Source organism: Lygodium microphyllum, chromosome 17, assembly GCF_053477565.2.
Source record: "Lygodium microphyllum isolate KBCC chromosome 17, Lygodium_microphyllum_v1.1.10, whole genome shotgun sequence".
In the NCBI taxonomy this organism is placed as follows: domain Eukaryota; kingdom Viridiplantae; phylum Streptophyta; class Polypodiopsida; order Schizaeales; family Lygodiaceae; genus Lygodium; species Lygodium microphyllum.
The window spans coordinates 93,868,882-93,884,905 of NC_141151.1; positions in this window are offsets into that span (position 1 = coordinate 93,868,882).

Below are 16,024 nucleotides of genomic sequence, written 5' to 3' on the forward strand. Positions count from 1 at the left end.
AAAAGAAACTTCAAATTTCGTACTTTCAATGGATCTCGAGATGGAAAGATTGTACTTGCATTTATCAGTCAGTTTGATGATCACTTCCATGAAGAAACATATACTGAGAAAGATAAAATTAAATGTGTCACTAATCATTTAGTTGATCGAGCATCCTTGTGGTGGACTGTGGTCCGCAAGAGCATTCATTATCCCACTACCTCGGAGACTTTCCAAAAGAAGTTTTTGCAGAATTTTGCTTCCTCCTCAATTCCATGAAAAAGCTATAAAGCAATGGGATCTTCTACAACAAAGAGATCACGAACCTATTTCCCAATACACTGAACGTTTTTGGAATGCCCTATTGCGACTATGCATGCTCGAAGATGTACCTAAAGTGACTCATAAACGCAAGTTTATGTCCGGCCGACTTGGACATTATTATGCTGAAGTCAATATGTTCAAGCCAACAATTCTTGAAGATGCAATTTCCTTGGCTCATGACACTGAAGACAAGATTCGCGAAAGAGACAAGCGACCACAACAATTTCAAACTAATGGTAACTATGGTTCCAAACAATTCAATTCAAATTTTCGAAGTTTCAATCAAAGTCGTTTTCTTCCATCTTCATTCTATAAGTCTTGGACACGACCACCTGCTTTGCCATCAAACACCAATCCAAATCCTTAGCCATCCTCACAGCCAAATCCCAACATTCCTAAACTTCCTGTCATTACCAACAATGTATCTAAAGCCAAGCCTATAGTTTGTTACAAATGCCATCAACTTGGACATCTAGTAGCCAATTGCCAATCGAAAAAGCCACCTGTCCATATCAATTATCTTGGAGCAATGGAAGAAGAAGAATGTGAGGAAATGCCTGACTTTACGGAAGATGATGACCACATTGGTATTACTTCGGATACTTTGCCAGGTATGCCAACTCCACATTCTTTGTTGACAATGAAATTTTTTGTGCATGGTAAAGAAAAGATTATTTTACATGATGATGGGAGCACACATGACTTTACTTTTGCAAAGTTAGTGAAAGAATTGAATTTACAAACTGTTTCTACACATTATCGCATTAAAGCTGCATTCCTAGGCACGAGATATAATAGAACACAAGAGGTGCATAATTTAGAAATTAAAATTGGTGAATATATTGAACAAAGAAATTTCCAAGTTGTACCTTTGCAGTCTAGTGACATTATCTTAGGAATGCCTTGGCGTCATCAGTATAATCCTGATATAGATTATTTTATGCATTCAATTAAAATTTATTTTCAAGGAAAACAAATCACATTGCATGGTATACACACTTGTAATAATTTTCCATTGCTTAACTCAGGATAAATGTGCATTACGTAACAGTAGCAAATCTTATTTAATATGGGTGAATGAACTTTAAGCTAAAGAAAAACAAATGCATATTAGGCATACACAGTTTCTTGCTCAATTTCAAGATTGTTTTGCTGATGATTTACCATCTGGATTACCACCTTCACGTCCTGAAGATCACAAAATAGATTTAATTCCTGGTACACAACCACCATGTAAAGCACCATATAGGCATAACCAAATTGAACAGAAAGAAATTCAAAATCAAATAGAGGAATTGCTTAACCGAGGATTAATTAGACCTAGTAGTTCTCCATTTGGTACACCTATCTTATTAGTAAAGAAGAAGAATAATACTTATCGCATGTGCATTGATTATCGTGCCCTAAATAAAATTACTGTTAAGAATAGATATCCAATTCCTAGGGTAGATGATCTTATGGATAAAATACAAGGATCTGCCATGTTCAGTAAGATAGATCTTAAATCTGGTTATCATCAAGTAAGATTGGATAAATTTGATATATTCAAAGCTGCATTTAGAACACAATTTGGACATTATGAATTTCTAGTGATGCCTTTCAGTCTAACTAATGCACCAGCTACATTTAGTCGAATGATGAATCACATATTTCTGAAATATCAACATTGTGTTATAGTATTCTTTGATGATATATTAGTATTCAGTAAAAATGAGAATGAGCATTATGAACATTTGTCTTTAATTTTCAGGTTGTTAAAAGATAATCAATTGTATGCTAATCCAGAAAAGAGTGAATTCTTTCAAACAGAAATTGAATATCTAGGACATATTGTTTCATTAGAAGGTATTAAGGTTGACCCTAAAAAGATAGAAACAATTTTAAATTGACCCATACCCAAAAATGTGCATGAGTTACGTTCTTTTCTAGGTCTTGCTAGTTTTTACAGAAATTTGTGAGAAATTTCTCATTACTTGCTTTACTTTTGACTAAACTTTTAAAGAAACGCATTCTTTATAACTAGACTGACAATCAACAAAAATATTTTGACTTATTGAAACATGCATTAACCCATGCTCCTGTATTACAACTACCTGATTTCAATAGACCATTCTTTTTAGTAGTTACTGATGCTAGTGGATCTGGAATAGGAGCCATCCTTATGCAAGATAATCATCCCATAGCCTATTCTAGCTGTAAACTTAAACCATCTGAACTTAAATATTCTACCTATGATAAAGAATTGTTAGCTGTAGTACAAGCCTTACGTCAATGGAAACATTAGTTAATGGGTTCTGAATTTATGATTAAAACTGACCAACAAAGCATTAGACATCTCCTTATTCAACCCCAAATATCTGACCGACACATTAAATGGGCAGCTTTCATTCAAATTTTTCATCCCCTTATACAATATCAACCAAGAAAAGAGAATGTTGTAGCCGACGCTTTGAGTAGAAGACCGATAATTCATAACATTTCTATGATATCATTTGATTCCCTTATCCCTATGAAAGATACTTATCATTAGGATATTACTTTTCAAACTGATTGGAATAAATTAGTTGCAAATAATTGGATTCCTATTGATTCACTGTCTTACAATAATGGATTCATGTTTTATGAAAAGAGATTATGTGTGACATTTCCATTTAGATCATTTGTTTTGAATGAGATTCATTGTCCTCCATATCAAGGTCATAGAGATATTATATCTACTTTGCGTACATTGACTGAAGATTTTTATTGGCCACATATGGACACTGATGTATCTAACTTTGTTTTTGAATGTTTAGTTTGTCAATGAGTTAAAATACACCATGGTAAACAATATGGTTTACTAATGCCATTATCTATTCCATCACGACCATGGGAACAAATTTCAATAGACTTTATCACTGGTTTACCTAACACTAAAGCTAACCATGATATGATTTGGACTGTTGTAGACAGGTTTAGCAAACAAACATATTTTATTCCATGCAAGAAGACTTTAACTGTATCCCAAGCTGCTCATTTTTTTAAAAAAACTGTGTTTACTAATCATGGTTTACCAAAAGTTATTATTTCTGATCGTGATTCTAGATTTTGTAATAATTTTTGGATTACTTTGTTTGCTAACTTAGGAACAAAGATTGAATTTTCATCTGCATTTCATCTTGAAACTAACGGTCGAATAGAAGCTACTAATAGTACTATTTTAGATATTTTACGTGCTTACACTATTTCAAAACCACACACATGGGATACACATCTACATTTACTTCAGTTTGCATATAACAATACACCACATACAGCTACAAAGAAAGCACCATTTGAAGTTATTTATGGATATAGATTGCCTACACCTGTTGCATCATTATCAAATAAAATTTAGACTGCTGATGATATTGCTAACATGCATGCCACTATTTTTGATGAAGTTAAAGATATGATTGCCAAAGCCCAGCAATCATATACAAAACAAGTAAATAAAACAAGAAATGCCATTAATTTCAAAGTTGATGATTATGTTTGGTTACGCATAGAAAAACGTAGATTACAAAGTGTAGATAAACACCCAGTTGTGAAGTTAGCACCTAGATACTATGGACCATTCAAGATCATACACAAAATCAATGACAATGCATTTAAACTGGAACTACCACAACATTGGAATAAAATTACATGTACACCTTGTCTATGAAAACCCTCCTTTATTAGATGACGAGACAGAAATCCTCGAGCCTGAAGCTATTATAGACACTGACTTTATGACCACTAGAACTGGCCGTAGATATTCTAGATATTTGGTCAAGTTTAAAAACCATCCTGTTGAAGAGGCCCAATGGATGCACGCTAGAGACTTAAATGCTTTCCCACTCTGTTAGCTCCACATTGAGCTAATAGCAATTGAGGAAAATTGCTATCCCACCCCGGGGGTATGATGCCAGGAGGCATATTCCACGGTGGATTTCATGCCACGGTGGATTCCATGAGGTTTTACGGTGGATTCCGTAAACTTTTATTACCAGGGCTCATATACAAAGTGGATTCTTTGTGCGAGAAGTTGATGGGGAGGCCTATCCTTTTCGGGCGTTTTGTTAATTTAGTGTGTACATGGGTGATTCCATAGCGGGTGATTCCGCAAAATACATATTTAAATTAATAAACGTTTATGAGTTTAGAGTGCACACTCGTGATAAATTAAGGTTAGGATTGATTTCTAACCAATTTATTTATGTAGCTAAAGACTACTAGGTATTCACTTTTGTCGGTTTAATTGTATTATTTTACTAACGATTGTGAATGCTTCAGTTGATGTGTAGGGATAGCAGCGGTGGCAGTGGAAAGCATTGGAGGATAGCGTGTATTCAAGTTATCGTCAATATTTTGATGGGCGCATACCTTAGGCATGTCGCCTATATTTTGTCACACTTATTTATCAAGGCACTTAATATTTATTTATTATTTTTATATGTGCATGGGCGCACGATTTAGGTATTTGTATTGGACATTGTATTTGGGTACGCCTGACTTCTTGGGTGCCCATTAGCTTTAACTCTCTATTTGGCACAAAAGCAAACTCAAAAGCTAAAGCATGCTATTTTGTAATTTGGGCTATTGTTTGAGCTTGAAGATGATTAATATATGAAATACATGCTTTGTGGAGCGCTCACACAAGGCATGGGGGGAGATTGCACCCAATTGGTCTCTTGTTCATGTTGTGCAAGCTTCCTACATTGATTTGTGTGCAAAAAGTAGAGTTCTTTTGTTCTTGGGGACGTTCTGATGCTCACTACGTGCGCTTATGGCATCCGATCTGTGCACCATCAATATCCCAAATAGGATTTGTACAAGATATCCATTTATACATCCCATCAATGCACTCCTCAACTTGCAACAAACTTGTTTTTCTCAACTCCTCCTCTTTCTTACATACATACTACCTGGAAACTCAAGGAAACTCTATAGCTTTATGAAAACAAACACAAATCTTAGATGAAAAGCCAATAAATCCTAAAGAAAAAGCATTTTTTCGAGGACACGAGAGCTTTTCCCTCCTATTCCACCACCATCCCACAAGAAGGTGTACCACCAAGTGGAAATTAAGCTCTTTTGTGAGTAGTGGGGGACCTTGCAATGTATCTCCATTTCTTGGGTGATTCACATAGATTGTCATAAATTGCAAACTCTTTTCCCATCTTTACTCGTGGGACATGTGCATATGTAGATCCATAATCTATAACATTTATTTTCATTTGTGCTTCAATAATAAAGGGCTCACCCAAAATAATATCACAAGTACACAAAACTTGCATTAGAAAATGATAATCATCTTGAATATCCCCTATAGTCACCCTCATATTTGAACATGCTCCATATAGCTCTCATGCAATGTTCTTAGCAACTCTCATCTACCATCCATGATTTTCATCTATGGGCTACTGCCCACTCTCATACAAATTTCAAGCTATGGCATTTATCTTTAAGCCATGATCTAGCAAGGCAACACATGGTTTCTCCATCTCTCCAATCTTCACCACTACCTGAGTGGTTTCTATTGCCCAATGACACCTAGAAAATTGGATGCAAGGAATCATTACAAGAGCATCATCCTCTACATATTCTACTAGCTATACATTATTCTCACATATTGCATTATCCTCAACAAGAACTTCGTCATCACTCTCTTTGGTCAACTCCTCAAAATCATGATACCCTATATGATAGTTTCCTCTACAATCTGAATCACTAGTTTCTTCTACTTAATGATATCTATAATTTCTTCATGACATTGTCTCTTTGCAATTTCCCTAGCCTCTTCCAGGGTGAATTTAATGTTGTTATCATAGACTCAATATCTTTGATGAGGCCCTAGTCTAGCATGCACTAGATAAATCTACATGCTACACATTGAAGAGTCCAACCCAATCTCTTTTCTGATGCTATCCCTACACTAGATAAATCTACATGCTACACATTGCCCTTATTTGCGGTTTATAAAGAAAAAGATCATAACTCTGATATACATCAAGTTTCTTCTTAATATCAACATCATAAATTGGAGCATCTCCTATGGCTACATAATATGTCTAAGTCTCGAAAATCTTTCTCATTCCACCCTTATGAATGTTGATAGAAGCAATCTTACCTATCATGGTTGCAGAGATCTTTCCATCTTGCTAAAAATAAATTCCTTTTCATAAAATCCCTAAGTGTTTCGAAATCTGTATGCTCATGATTAGGACTATCACAACATATGTATCTATGTGCACAAAAGTATTCCTAAGTAGAGAGTGTGAAGGACTAGCTCTCTCTAAATCTTCCCACTTGGCAAATTTAATCTACAAATACTCCATATTCTTTACCAAATTATCAATGGAATCCTCCTTTTTTGAAATAAAAGTAGAAACTAAGGAATGTGGGCTAGGCAAAAGGTCGAGCCAAAAAGGAGTAGCAATGGAAGTAGAAGTAGAAGAAGCCATAGGACTAATAGATCCATTCTACAACATAGTTTTTTACATATATCTCTTAATCAATGTAGACATGGTATCCTCAATATCCTACCAATGTGATTTAAGCCCCATTGACTTAGTTATGTACTCAAGAAGTTTCCCTAATCCAGTTGCAATAGTGGGTTTGCAACCTACAAAAACAACTCAACCTTTTAAGGTTGAAAAGTTGCTTACTATGCAGTATCCATATGTCTGAATTTTCCTTCAAAGCCCTATAATAGTTTTGATGCAATCAAATCTTGACTAGGCTTATAAACCCACTCTCTGAATTATCTTCGAGTATCCAACCCTAGGTCCTCCAAGAAATAATACTATTTCAAATCTTTCTTGAATGCTTTCCATTTAGCATCTTGCCCATAGATCTCATTTATGTACATCTTTCATGCAGAAGTTGCAAGCCAAAAAAAAAGAATCATCAAACAATTAGGAAACCCAAGGAAATCTATCTTGCCCATAGATGTCATTTATGCACATCCTTAATGAAAAAGGTGTAAGCCAAAAATAATAATGAATCATCAAATCATTAGGAATCGCAAGGAAATCCATCCTTGCCTCATACAGTCTCAAGTAGCTAAAGACTTTTCTAGGATCAAATAGTTTCTTCTCATTAGCCACAACTTCCATAAGTTTAGTCGCTATGTTTTCATATTGTACATTATCCTCCCATTGCATTTGTTACACAGCCTCCAATTAGATGTCTAATGGAGGGTTCTCAACACTTGGTAAGTCCTTGCTACTTGTTTGATAGTATCCATAGATGGAGCATATTTTTGAAGGGTAACAAACCAATATTAGTAAGCTTTCAAACTCATTTCTAGTTGGCAAAGGCCAAAGAACTCATTCATCTTTATGTTGCAGTAAGAATGTAGGAGATATCCTCTCGTGGGGTCCACTTTATAGAACATGTAAGATACTATGTAAGTTAAAAAGAAAGAGTATTTGATTTAGTAAAGTTTATAGGATTACATTACAAAGATGGTTTTTTGATTTCAATTTGGAAATAATATGTAAGTTTAATAAAGTAAAAGGGGTCATTTTATGGAGTTATAGTATATAAAGATAGGGTATTTCTTAATACCCTATTTCTATGCTATATAGAATATTTCTTACAACTGCATCCTCCCCTTGAGTATCAGGTACCTTCCACTCATAGATTTCTTTATTGGTTTCCAAGTGGTGGTCCATTGCACCGTTTTTCTAGTTCTACACCACTATTTTGGCCATATCCATGCTTCTCGTATCAAATTCAATTTGGTAAACATCGATTGATTTGAAACAATAGTCCCAACTATGAGATTTCAAAAAATGAAATATATTTTATTCAAATTTATCAATAGACAAAGAGGCAGGACATCATGATAGGAATTAGTTTACAAAATCCTATCCATAAAAATTAGGTACATTGATACTCTTATAGATGAGAGGTTTAATACAAGTATCTAAGATTTTATTAAAGAAAGTTTGGGTAACCTTCTTTATAGAACTTATTATGGCAATAAGAGAGGTATAAAGCAACACACTAGATTGATCAACATCCATTTTGACATCTTTACTCTTGCCATCAAAGTTAGGTGTTCTAACTCTAAATTTCTTCTCTCACATTTTAGTAGGGCTAACATTAGGTGTGACACCTTGAATGATAATGCAAGGAATAGAACTTATTGAGATTTTATATTTCTACATTATATATCATATTGATTTAATGTATAAATAGTTTCCTTAATTACATCCATTAAAACTCATTAATACACCTATTCTAAGGTTTCTTTGCCCCCCCCCACACACACATGCTCTCTTCCTTTACAATTTCCTTCTCTCTCTCTCTCTCTCTCTCTCTCTCTCTCTCTCTCTCTCTCTCTCTCTCTCTCTCTCTCTCTCTCTCTCTCTCTCTCTCTCTCTCTCTCTCTCTCTCTCTCTCTCTCTCTCTCTCTCTCTCTCTCTCTCTCTCTCTCTATAAACATAGTAAGAAAGAAGAAAAAAATAGGGTTTTAAAAGAATATGTTCCTATTTAGCTTATCATAGGCTTATATAGCACTTCCAAGGTAGCCTATCTATATTCCCTTGTCCTTATCATCCAAATATAAAATCATCTTTTTATGTGTAGAGTGTGGGAGAATATTAAAAAAAAACACTAATTAGTTGTTTCATAGCATGATTCATTGCCTTCAATCTATTCTCTTTCTTGGTAATTAGACAAGGTTTCCTTCTCTGTTGCTCGAAATGAATGGCATCTTGATAATGATGGCAATGGTATGCTTGGTTGAGTAATCTCTATAGAGATGGCAAACTTAACATGTGGGTACATTGATAATGGATTGCCTAGTTGGATGGGTCTTCAAATCTATACTTGCACATTGGTGATCAATATGATCCTCACATGGCCACTGAGTTATCACTTATTATATTTATTTTGTTGCACCTCTACCAGTAGCTAGTATAGTTATATTGCTAGTCAATTAGTAATGCAATGTTTCAATTAGTAGGCCACTTTCCTTAATGTTGCATCATATCTATATTTTGTGAATATTGCATCATGTGAAAGAAGAAAAAAAAACCAGCAAGACAATGTTTTGGTCTCCATCTCTCTTCTTCTATTCTTGAGTGAGCTTTCTCTTGTGTGATGGTATGCATTTGGTATAGCAACTCAAGCAAGTCTCCCCACAATGCGATTCTTGAAAGGGTATTATAATAGAATCATTGAGAGAGGCTTGTTTTGAAGGATGAAGTAAAGGAGAAGAAGCCAGCAAGCAATAGGTAAGAAAAGCTGTCCCATTCTTCCACTCCTTCTCTTGGATAGTGCCTATGGAGGCAATGAACCTAAGGGAGAGAAAATGTTTTAGATTGCTATGAGATGTGGTGCATGAGAAAAGTACTATATATTTTGCGTATAGCCCTTTAGGGCTATTTCATTGCTTCCTTAGCCATCAGAGGTTGTTTAAAGCCTTGTTTTAGACCTATAAGGTTGCAAGAAGCATTTTGAAGGTATATTGTGATTTTGGTTGTGTTGAACAAAAGTTGGTGTATAGGTTACAAATTTTGAATCTATAAGTTTTGATATGTTTTCCAAGAAGCAAACACAAGTTTTATTTGCAAATGCATTGCAAACTACACGTACTCTTGAGCAGTCAATGAAAAATGATACTTGTATATTATTGTACACTTGTTGTGAAAGATTGCAAAAGACTTGATTGTTATTTTGTATCAATTTTGTGAAAACGGAAGAGAATAATGGAAACCGATCATTCAGAAGCTAGACAATAAAAATTATCCACCATGAAAGCTTCATGTAATGACCTTCTTATTTAAAAATGCCTTTATAAGTTTGTTTCAGGTGAAGAAAAGGAGCCAAAGCTAAGTGACCCTACGGTTGTAAATTAATTAAAGGTGCAGAAATAATGGAATGCAAAAGATAAAAATATAAAGTATTGGTTATTTGCAGTTATTGGCCATATAAAAAAAATTAGTAAATACAAAGGCATGAAAGATTCAACTCAAACAATAGTTGAATACTTTGAAGAAAGGGAAGATATCTATAAATGAGTATATTTTGAAAGTAAGAAGCGTTATAGATACCTTAGCAAATATTGATGCAATGCTTAATGATAATGATTTGGCTTTATCTACTTTAGGCGGCATTAATAATAAGAAGGTTTAGAAATCATTTATCAATTTTGTATATGTAGGGAAGAAATTTTGAGTTTTTGATGAATTGGTCCCTCTCATAATCACTAAAGAGATCAACATATAGGGTGAATCATTTGAACTATGTGACAAATAGGTCCAAGCATTTTACTCAAGTTCAAGGGGGGACGTGGAAGATTCCCTTTAAGAGGCATGGTATGGGACATATTGGTGATAATTAGTAATATATGTTAAATGAACAATTCAATGAGATGCAAGTTTCAAGAGACCATGGAAACTTTAGAGGCAAGGAAATCTCTAAAGGAAGAGGTGGATGGAAAAATAGAGGTTCACTTAAATTTGGTATTGCTTATCATTGTTGTAGCAAAACAGATCATATTGCAACCTATTTCTTTGCTAAAAAGAATGATGTCCATAGTGATAAATTGGAGCATGCAAACTATGCATCATCTTTACGACATGAGGAAAAAAATGAGTGTTTGTTTGTTATACAATATATGATGAATTATATTATAGAAAACGGAACACATGATAATGTATGGTATGTTGATTCAAATGCATCTAATAATATAAAAAGCCATGTTGAATGATTTTTAGAGAGATGTAAGATTTATAAAATCTAGATTGTATGTAGATGGGTGATGACTCATAGTGCCACCCAATTTCACACATTGAAAAGATTCCCTTGTCCTTGCATGATGGTCACACAAAGAATCTATCAAATGTATTGCATGTGCTATCCATCACAAAGAATTTGCCATCTGTTGGTTAGATGGTAGAGCTAGGATTACAAATTTGATTTACTATGAAGGGATATTTTATGGAGGAATTTAATAATAAGTATAAGTTGGTTATAAAAGAAAGTAGATTTGGTCAGATGTTTAATTTAGATGCTAAATTTTGTATTATGAATGTTGTTATGTATGCTAAAGGAAAAGGAGTGGTTGTAGACATTGAAATATGGCATAGACGTATTGGACATGAAAAGATGAAAAGAATGAAATTAATGCAATTCAAAGGGTTAGTTATAGGGTTGCCTTCTTTTAGAGTTAAATTTTTTTATAAAGTATATAAAGCAATTTAGTTTGGTAAGTGAGCAACATAACCTTTTTCACATGATAGAGATGTGAGCAAGAATATACTTGATATTGTGCATACAAATGTTTGGGAGCCTATAGAGAGCATATCTCTTAGTGGTAGCAAATACTTTGTCACATTTATTGATGATTATTCAAGAAAGTTGTAGGTATATTTCATGAAGGAAAAGTATAATGTATTTGAGCACTTCAAAACTTTCAAGGCTGCTACTAAAACATAAATATGCTTAAAAATTAGGTATTTGAGGTTAGATGGAGAGGAAGAGTACTTTTCTAATGAGTTTAGTGACTTTTTGAGTTCTCATATAATAAGGACATAGTGTACTTGTAGGTATACCCCACAACAAAATGGGGTTGCAGAAAGAAAAAATAGGCATATTGAAAAAGTTGCACATGTATTGAGGGCTCAAAAGAATATGCCAAAATATTTTTTATTTGAACTTTTTAATACTACTATCTATATTATAAACAAAACCTACAATTATTTCAAACACATGAGCACATGCTTCGCTGTAATTTCAGTAAATTATAATGTTTTGTCGCATTTTTATAAATGTTCACTATTGCCTATGAATCTTTTTTTTTTTGGAATCAAAATGATTGTAGTTTATGGAATGATCCCCGAAGAATGCTTTATAGGCAAGACTCCCAATGCATCACTCTTAAAAGTATTTGATTGTATTGTATATATTCATGTGCCATATGACTCACAAAAGAAGCTTGATACAACAAAGGATAAAAAATATATTTTTCTTGAACATTCTTTAGAGCAAAAGGGGTATCTTTGCTATAACCTTGTGAAAGGTGAGTTCAAAGTGAGTAGGGATGTTATTTTTTATTAGATGAGCATTGAGTATACATCTAGTGGTCATGCAATGGATGATGATGATCATAACAATTATGTGCCAAAAGAAAAGCAAGAATCATGGAGCCTTTGAATAAAAAATATCATCTCGTACTATGTATAAAGTTAGTCCTTGGTCAAGGAGACTAAGGAGTAGTCCCACATCTTCAAGTGCATCTAATACTCGGGGAAGTTACTATATGTATATCCTCTACATCACGTGCGTTCAAGGCCTATTTATAAATATCATTATCTGTGAGATTTTCTTGAATAAAACATAACCCTTTTCTATTCAATCTGTAAATAACCCTTTTATATTGCACCCTTCTATATGTAGAAAATTTATAAAAATGGTATTTTAAAAATACATAATTTTAAATCCACATGATACACACATATATTCATGAGTAATTTACCTGAGATTTAATAGTTTTATAGGTAAGAGAAGAAGAAAGTGACAGGCTACATAATTGTTAAGAGAATTTGAAAGTCGATTTGAGCAGTTGGATCTTGCAGAACAACAAGCTCTTGCAAGCCAGAAAATTGAATTATTTCTACAGGCAGGTGATCCTGAGCTTCAAGAGAAGCTTGATGATTCGTTGGAGGATCAAACTACAGAGATAGGTTTGATAACAAAATGGAGACATGCCAAGAAAGTTGTTACTGCACTTGTGGAGAAGCATATAATAAGGGAAAGACTACATGTCTCTAGCTTGCCCACTCTTACAAGCAAGACAATTGATGTATCCAATAAGCCACCTACTTCTGTGGTAAACCCTATGGTTGTACCTGCTATTGTTCCCTGTGTTAGGGAAGATGTCTTAGATTAATTGGTCAAAGGCATGTGGAATCTTCAATTGAAGGTTGCAAAATTGAATGAAAAAGGACAAGAGGAAAGGGGACGGGAAGCAGCCCCTAAGCCATGAAAAAGATATATGTGGTGTGACAGTTTGCAGCATGAGAGAAAGGATTGTGCTGCCTATCAGAGGCCTTGGCACAACTCATCTTTTGGAAAGATGGCAAGATCCATGCACAAGAAACAAGATTTCTTATTGCTTTGAATTTTGGAAAGGGAGGTATGCAGAAGTTGTTGGAGGACTTGGCAATTCGAAATGCTTATGCGGTAGTACATGCTTCTACTTTTGGTCTACAATTGGATAGAATGTATAACCAAGTGATGGCTGGACCAAAGGATGAAATATGGACACATGCTTTACATGTAGCTAAAAAGAGAAAGGTTACTGATAGTGAAATATCTCACGCAGGGAAAGACATTCTTGACATAAGTGGTTGGAAATCACCGATAAGTGCATATTCAATGGATGCATATTTGGAAAAAGGGCAAAATATGGATGCAGTTCTTGAAGAGAAGCAGATAAGAGATGAAGATAATGTAGGGATATCTAAGGAAGTGACAAGAAGAAGTATGGATTTGTCTAAAGCTACAAATCAGCCATCTCTGGAGCATGTTATGGAAGAAGTTTTGTAGGAGAAGAAACATGATAGCAAGCAAGAGGACAAACAACAAGGATATAAGCTACAGTCTAATATTGAGACAGTTATGGATACCTTGGAAGACCCTATAACTGGAAGAATCAACCATTGCACCTATAGATTTTCTTAATGCATCTCAAGAGGCTTGTGAAGATAATGCTTTTCTTGATGTAGGGACTCAAATGGAGATTGGTGACTTGTTGGATGCACATGATTTGCGGGATAAAGTTATTACCTATGAGACTATTCATGAGCTTGAGGATATGCTTGTATTAGAGGACGTTAGATATGATGCTCCACAGTTGGAAACTGTTTCAAATGCTTTAACAAAGGCTGTGATAGACAAATCAAAGATGCTTCAAGTTATGGATTGTTTCACTATTTTCGGTGATGGTGAGAATGTGTTGAAAGCAAGTGAGACTCAGTTTATGTTGGATGAGGAGAAAAATCCACGAATAAAATCCTAGTCAACATGCTTACGAAGGTGGTATCCTCATCACGAAGTGACTGGGATAACAAATTAATGGCGGCCTTGTGGGCCTATCGTACAGCTTATAAGATGGCTATAGGACAGACACCCTTTTGTTGAGATGACAAGCTCAACACATGCGGACATTGATGATGGACCGCCTGGTTAGATGGGTCCACACGTCTACACTTAGCACGTCGGTGGTCATTATGACTCTCACATGGCCACTGACTCATTACTTATTATATTCAGGTTGTTACACCTATTTACAGCTGGCATAGTTATAGCGCCAGTCGACTAGTGTAGTCGGTTATGCATTGTTTGACTTAGTAGGCCACTTTCCTTTTATGTTGTATCTTATCTATGCTTTGTGTACATTGTAAAGTGTATGGAAGAAGAAGAATAAATCAGCAAGAAAACGTTTTGGCCTCCATCTCTCTTCTTGTCTCTTGAGTGAGCTTCTCCTTATGCATTCTGTGTGTGTTCGGCGTATCATCTTGAGCAACTCACCCCACCACGCCATTCTTGACATGGTATCAGAGCCGCACCACTGAGAGAGGCTGATTTCAAAGGTTGAAGCAAAGGAGAAGAAGCAAGGTTCGAGCAAGCAAGCCACGGGTAAGAAGCTCTCCCATCCTTCCACTCTTTCTCTTGGATAGTGCCTGTGGAGGCACCGGAAGCAGGGTAGAGCAGAAATCTCAGATTGCAGTGAGATTTGGTGTGCGCGAAGAGCGCTGTATATTTTGTAGAAAAGCCCTTTTTAGAGCCGCAAGGTTGCGGACAGTAGTTTCAGGGTACGCTGTGACTTCGACTGTATTGACCGAAAGTGGGTGCACAGGTTACAGATTTTAGATCTGTAAGTTCAAAGGTGTTTACTAGTGAGTAAACATAAGGTTTATCTGCAAACTGGTTTGCAGATTGCATGTATTGTTGAGCAGACAGTGAAAAAGGCTGTCTGGTGTATTACTGTGCACTACAGGTCGAGGGTTGCAGAAGATTCGCTTGCTGTTTGGTATTAGTTCTGTGATAATGGCAGAGAACAATGGAAGCCCCATCATTGAGAAGCTCGACAAGAACAACTACCCTTCATGAAAGTTCCATGTCACGAATTTCCTTATTGGAGAAGGCCTCTATGAGTTTGTTTCACGTGAAGAAAAGGAGCCGAAGGAGAGTGATCCTCCAACTGCAGAAGAGACAAAGGCACGGAAGGAATGGAATGCAAAGGATAAAAAGGTCATGTATTGGTTGTCTGCAGTAATTGACAATAATATGCTGGGATACATTAGAAATGCAGAGAATTCATATGCAGCTTGGACCATACTTGAAAGTATGTTTTCTGTAAATACAAAGGCGCGAAAGATTCAACTCAAGCAAGAGTTGAATACATTAAAGAAAGGGAAGATGTCTATCAATGAGTATGCATTGAAGGTAAGGAGCATTGCAGATGCATTGGCAGCGATTGATGCAATGCCCGATGATGATGATTTGGTGTCGTCTACCTTGGGTGGACTTAACAATGAAAAGGCTTGGAAGTCTTTTGTAACTTCCCTATATGTTAGAAAGCCATTTCCAGATTTCGATGAGTTGGTATCCCTTATGATCACAGAAGAGATCAACATGCAGAGTGAGACATCTGAAAGAAGTGGTGAACAGGTCCAGGCTTTCGACTCCAGTTCAG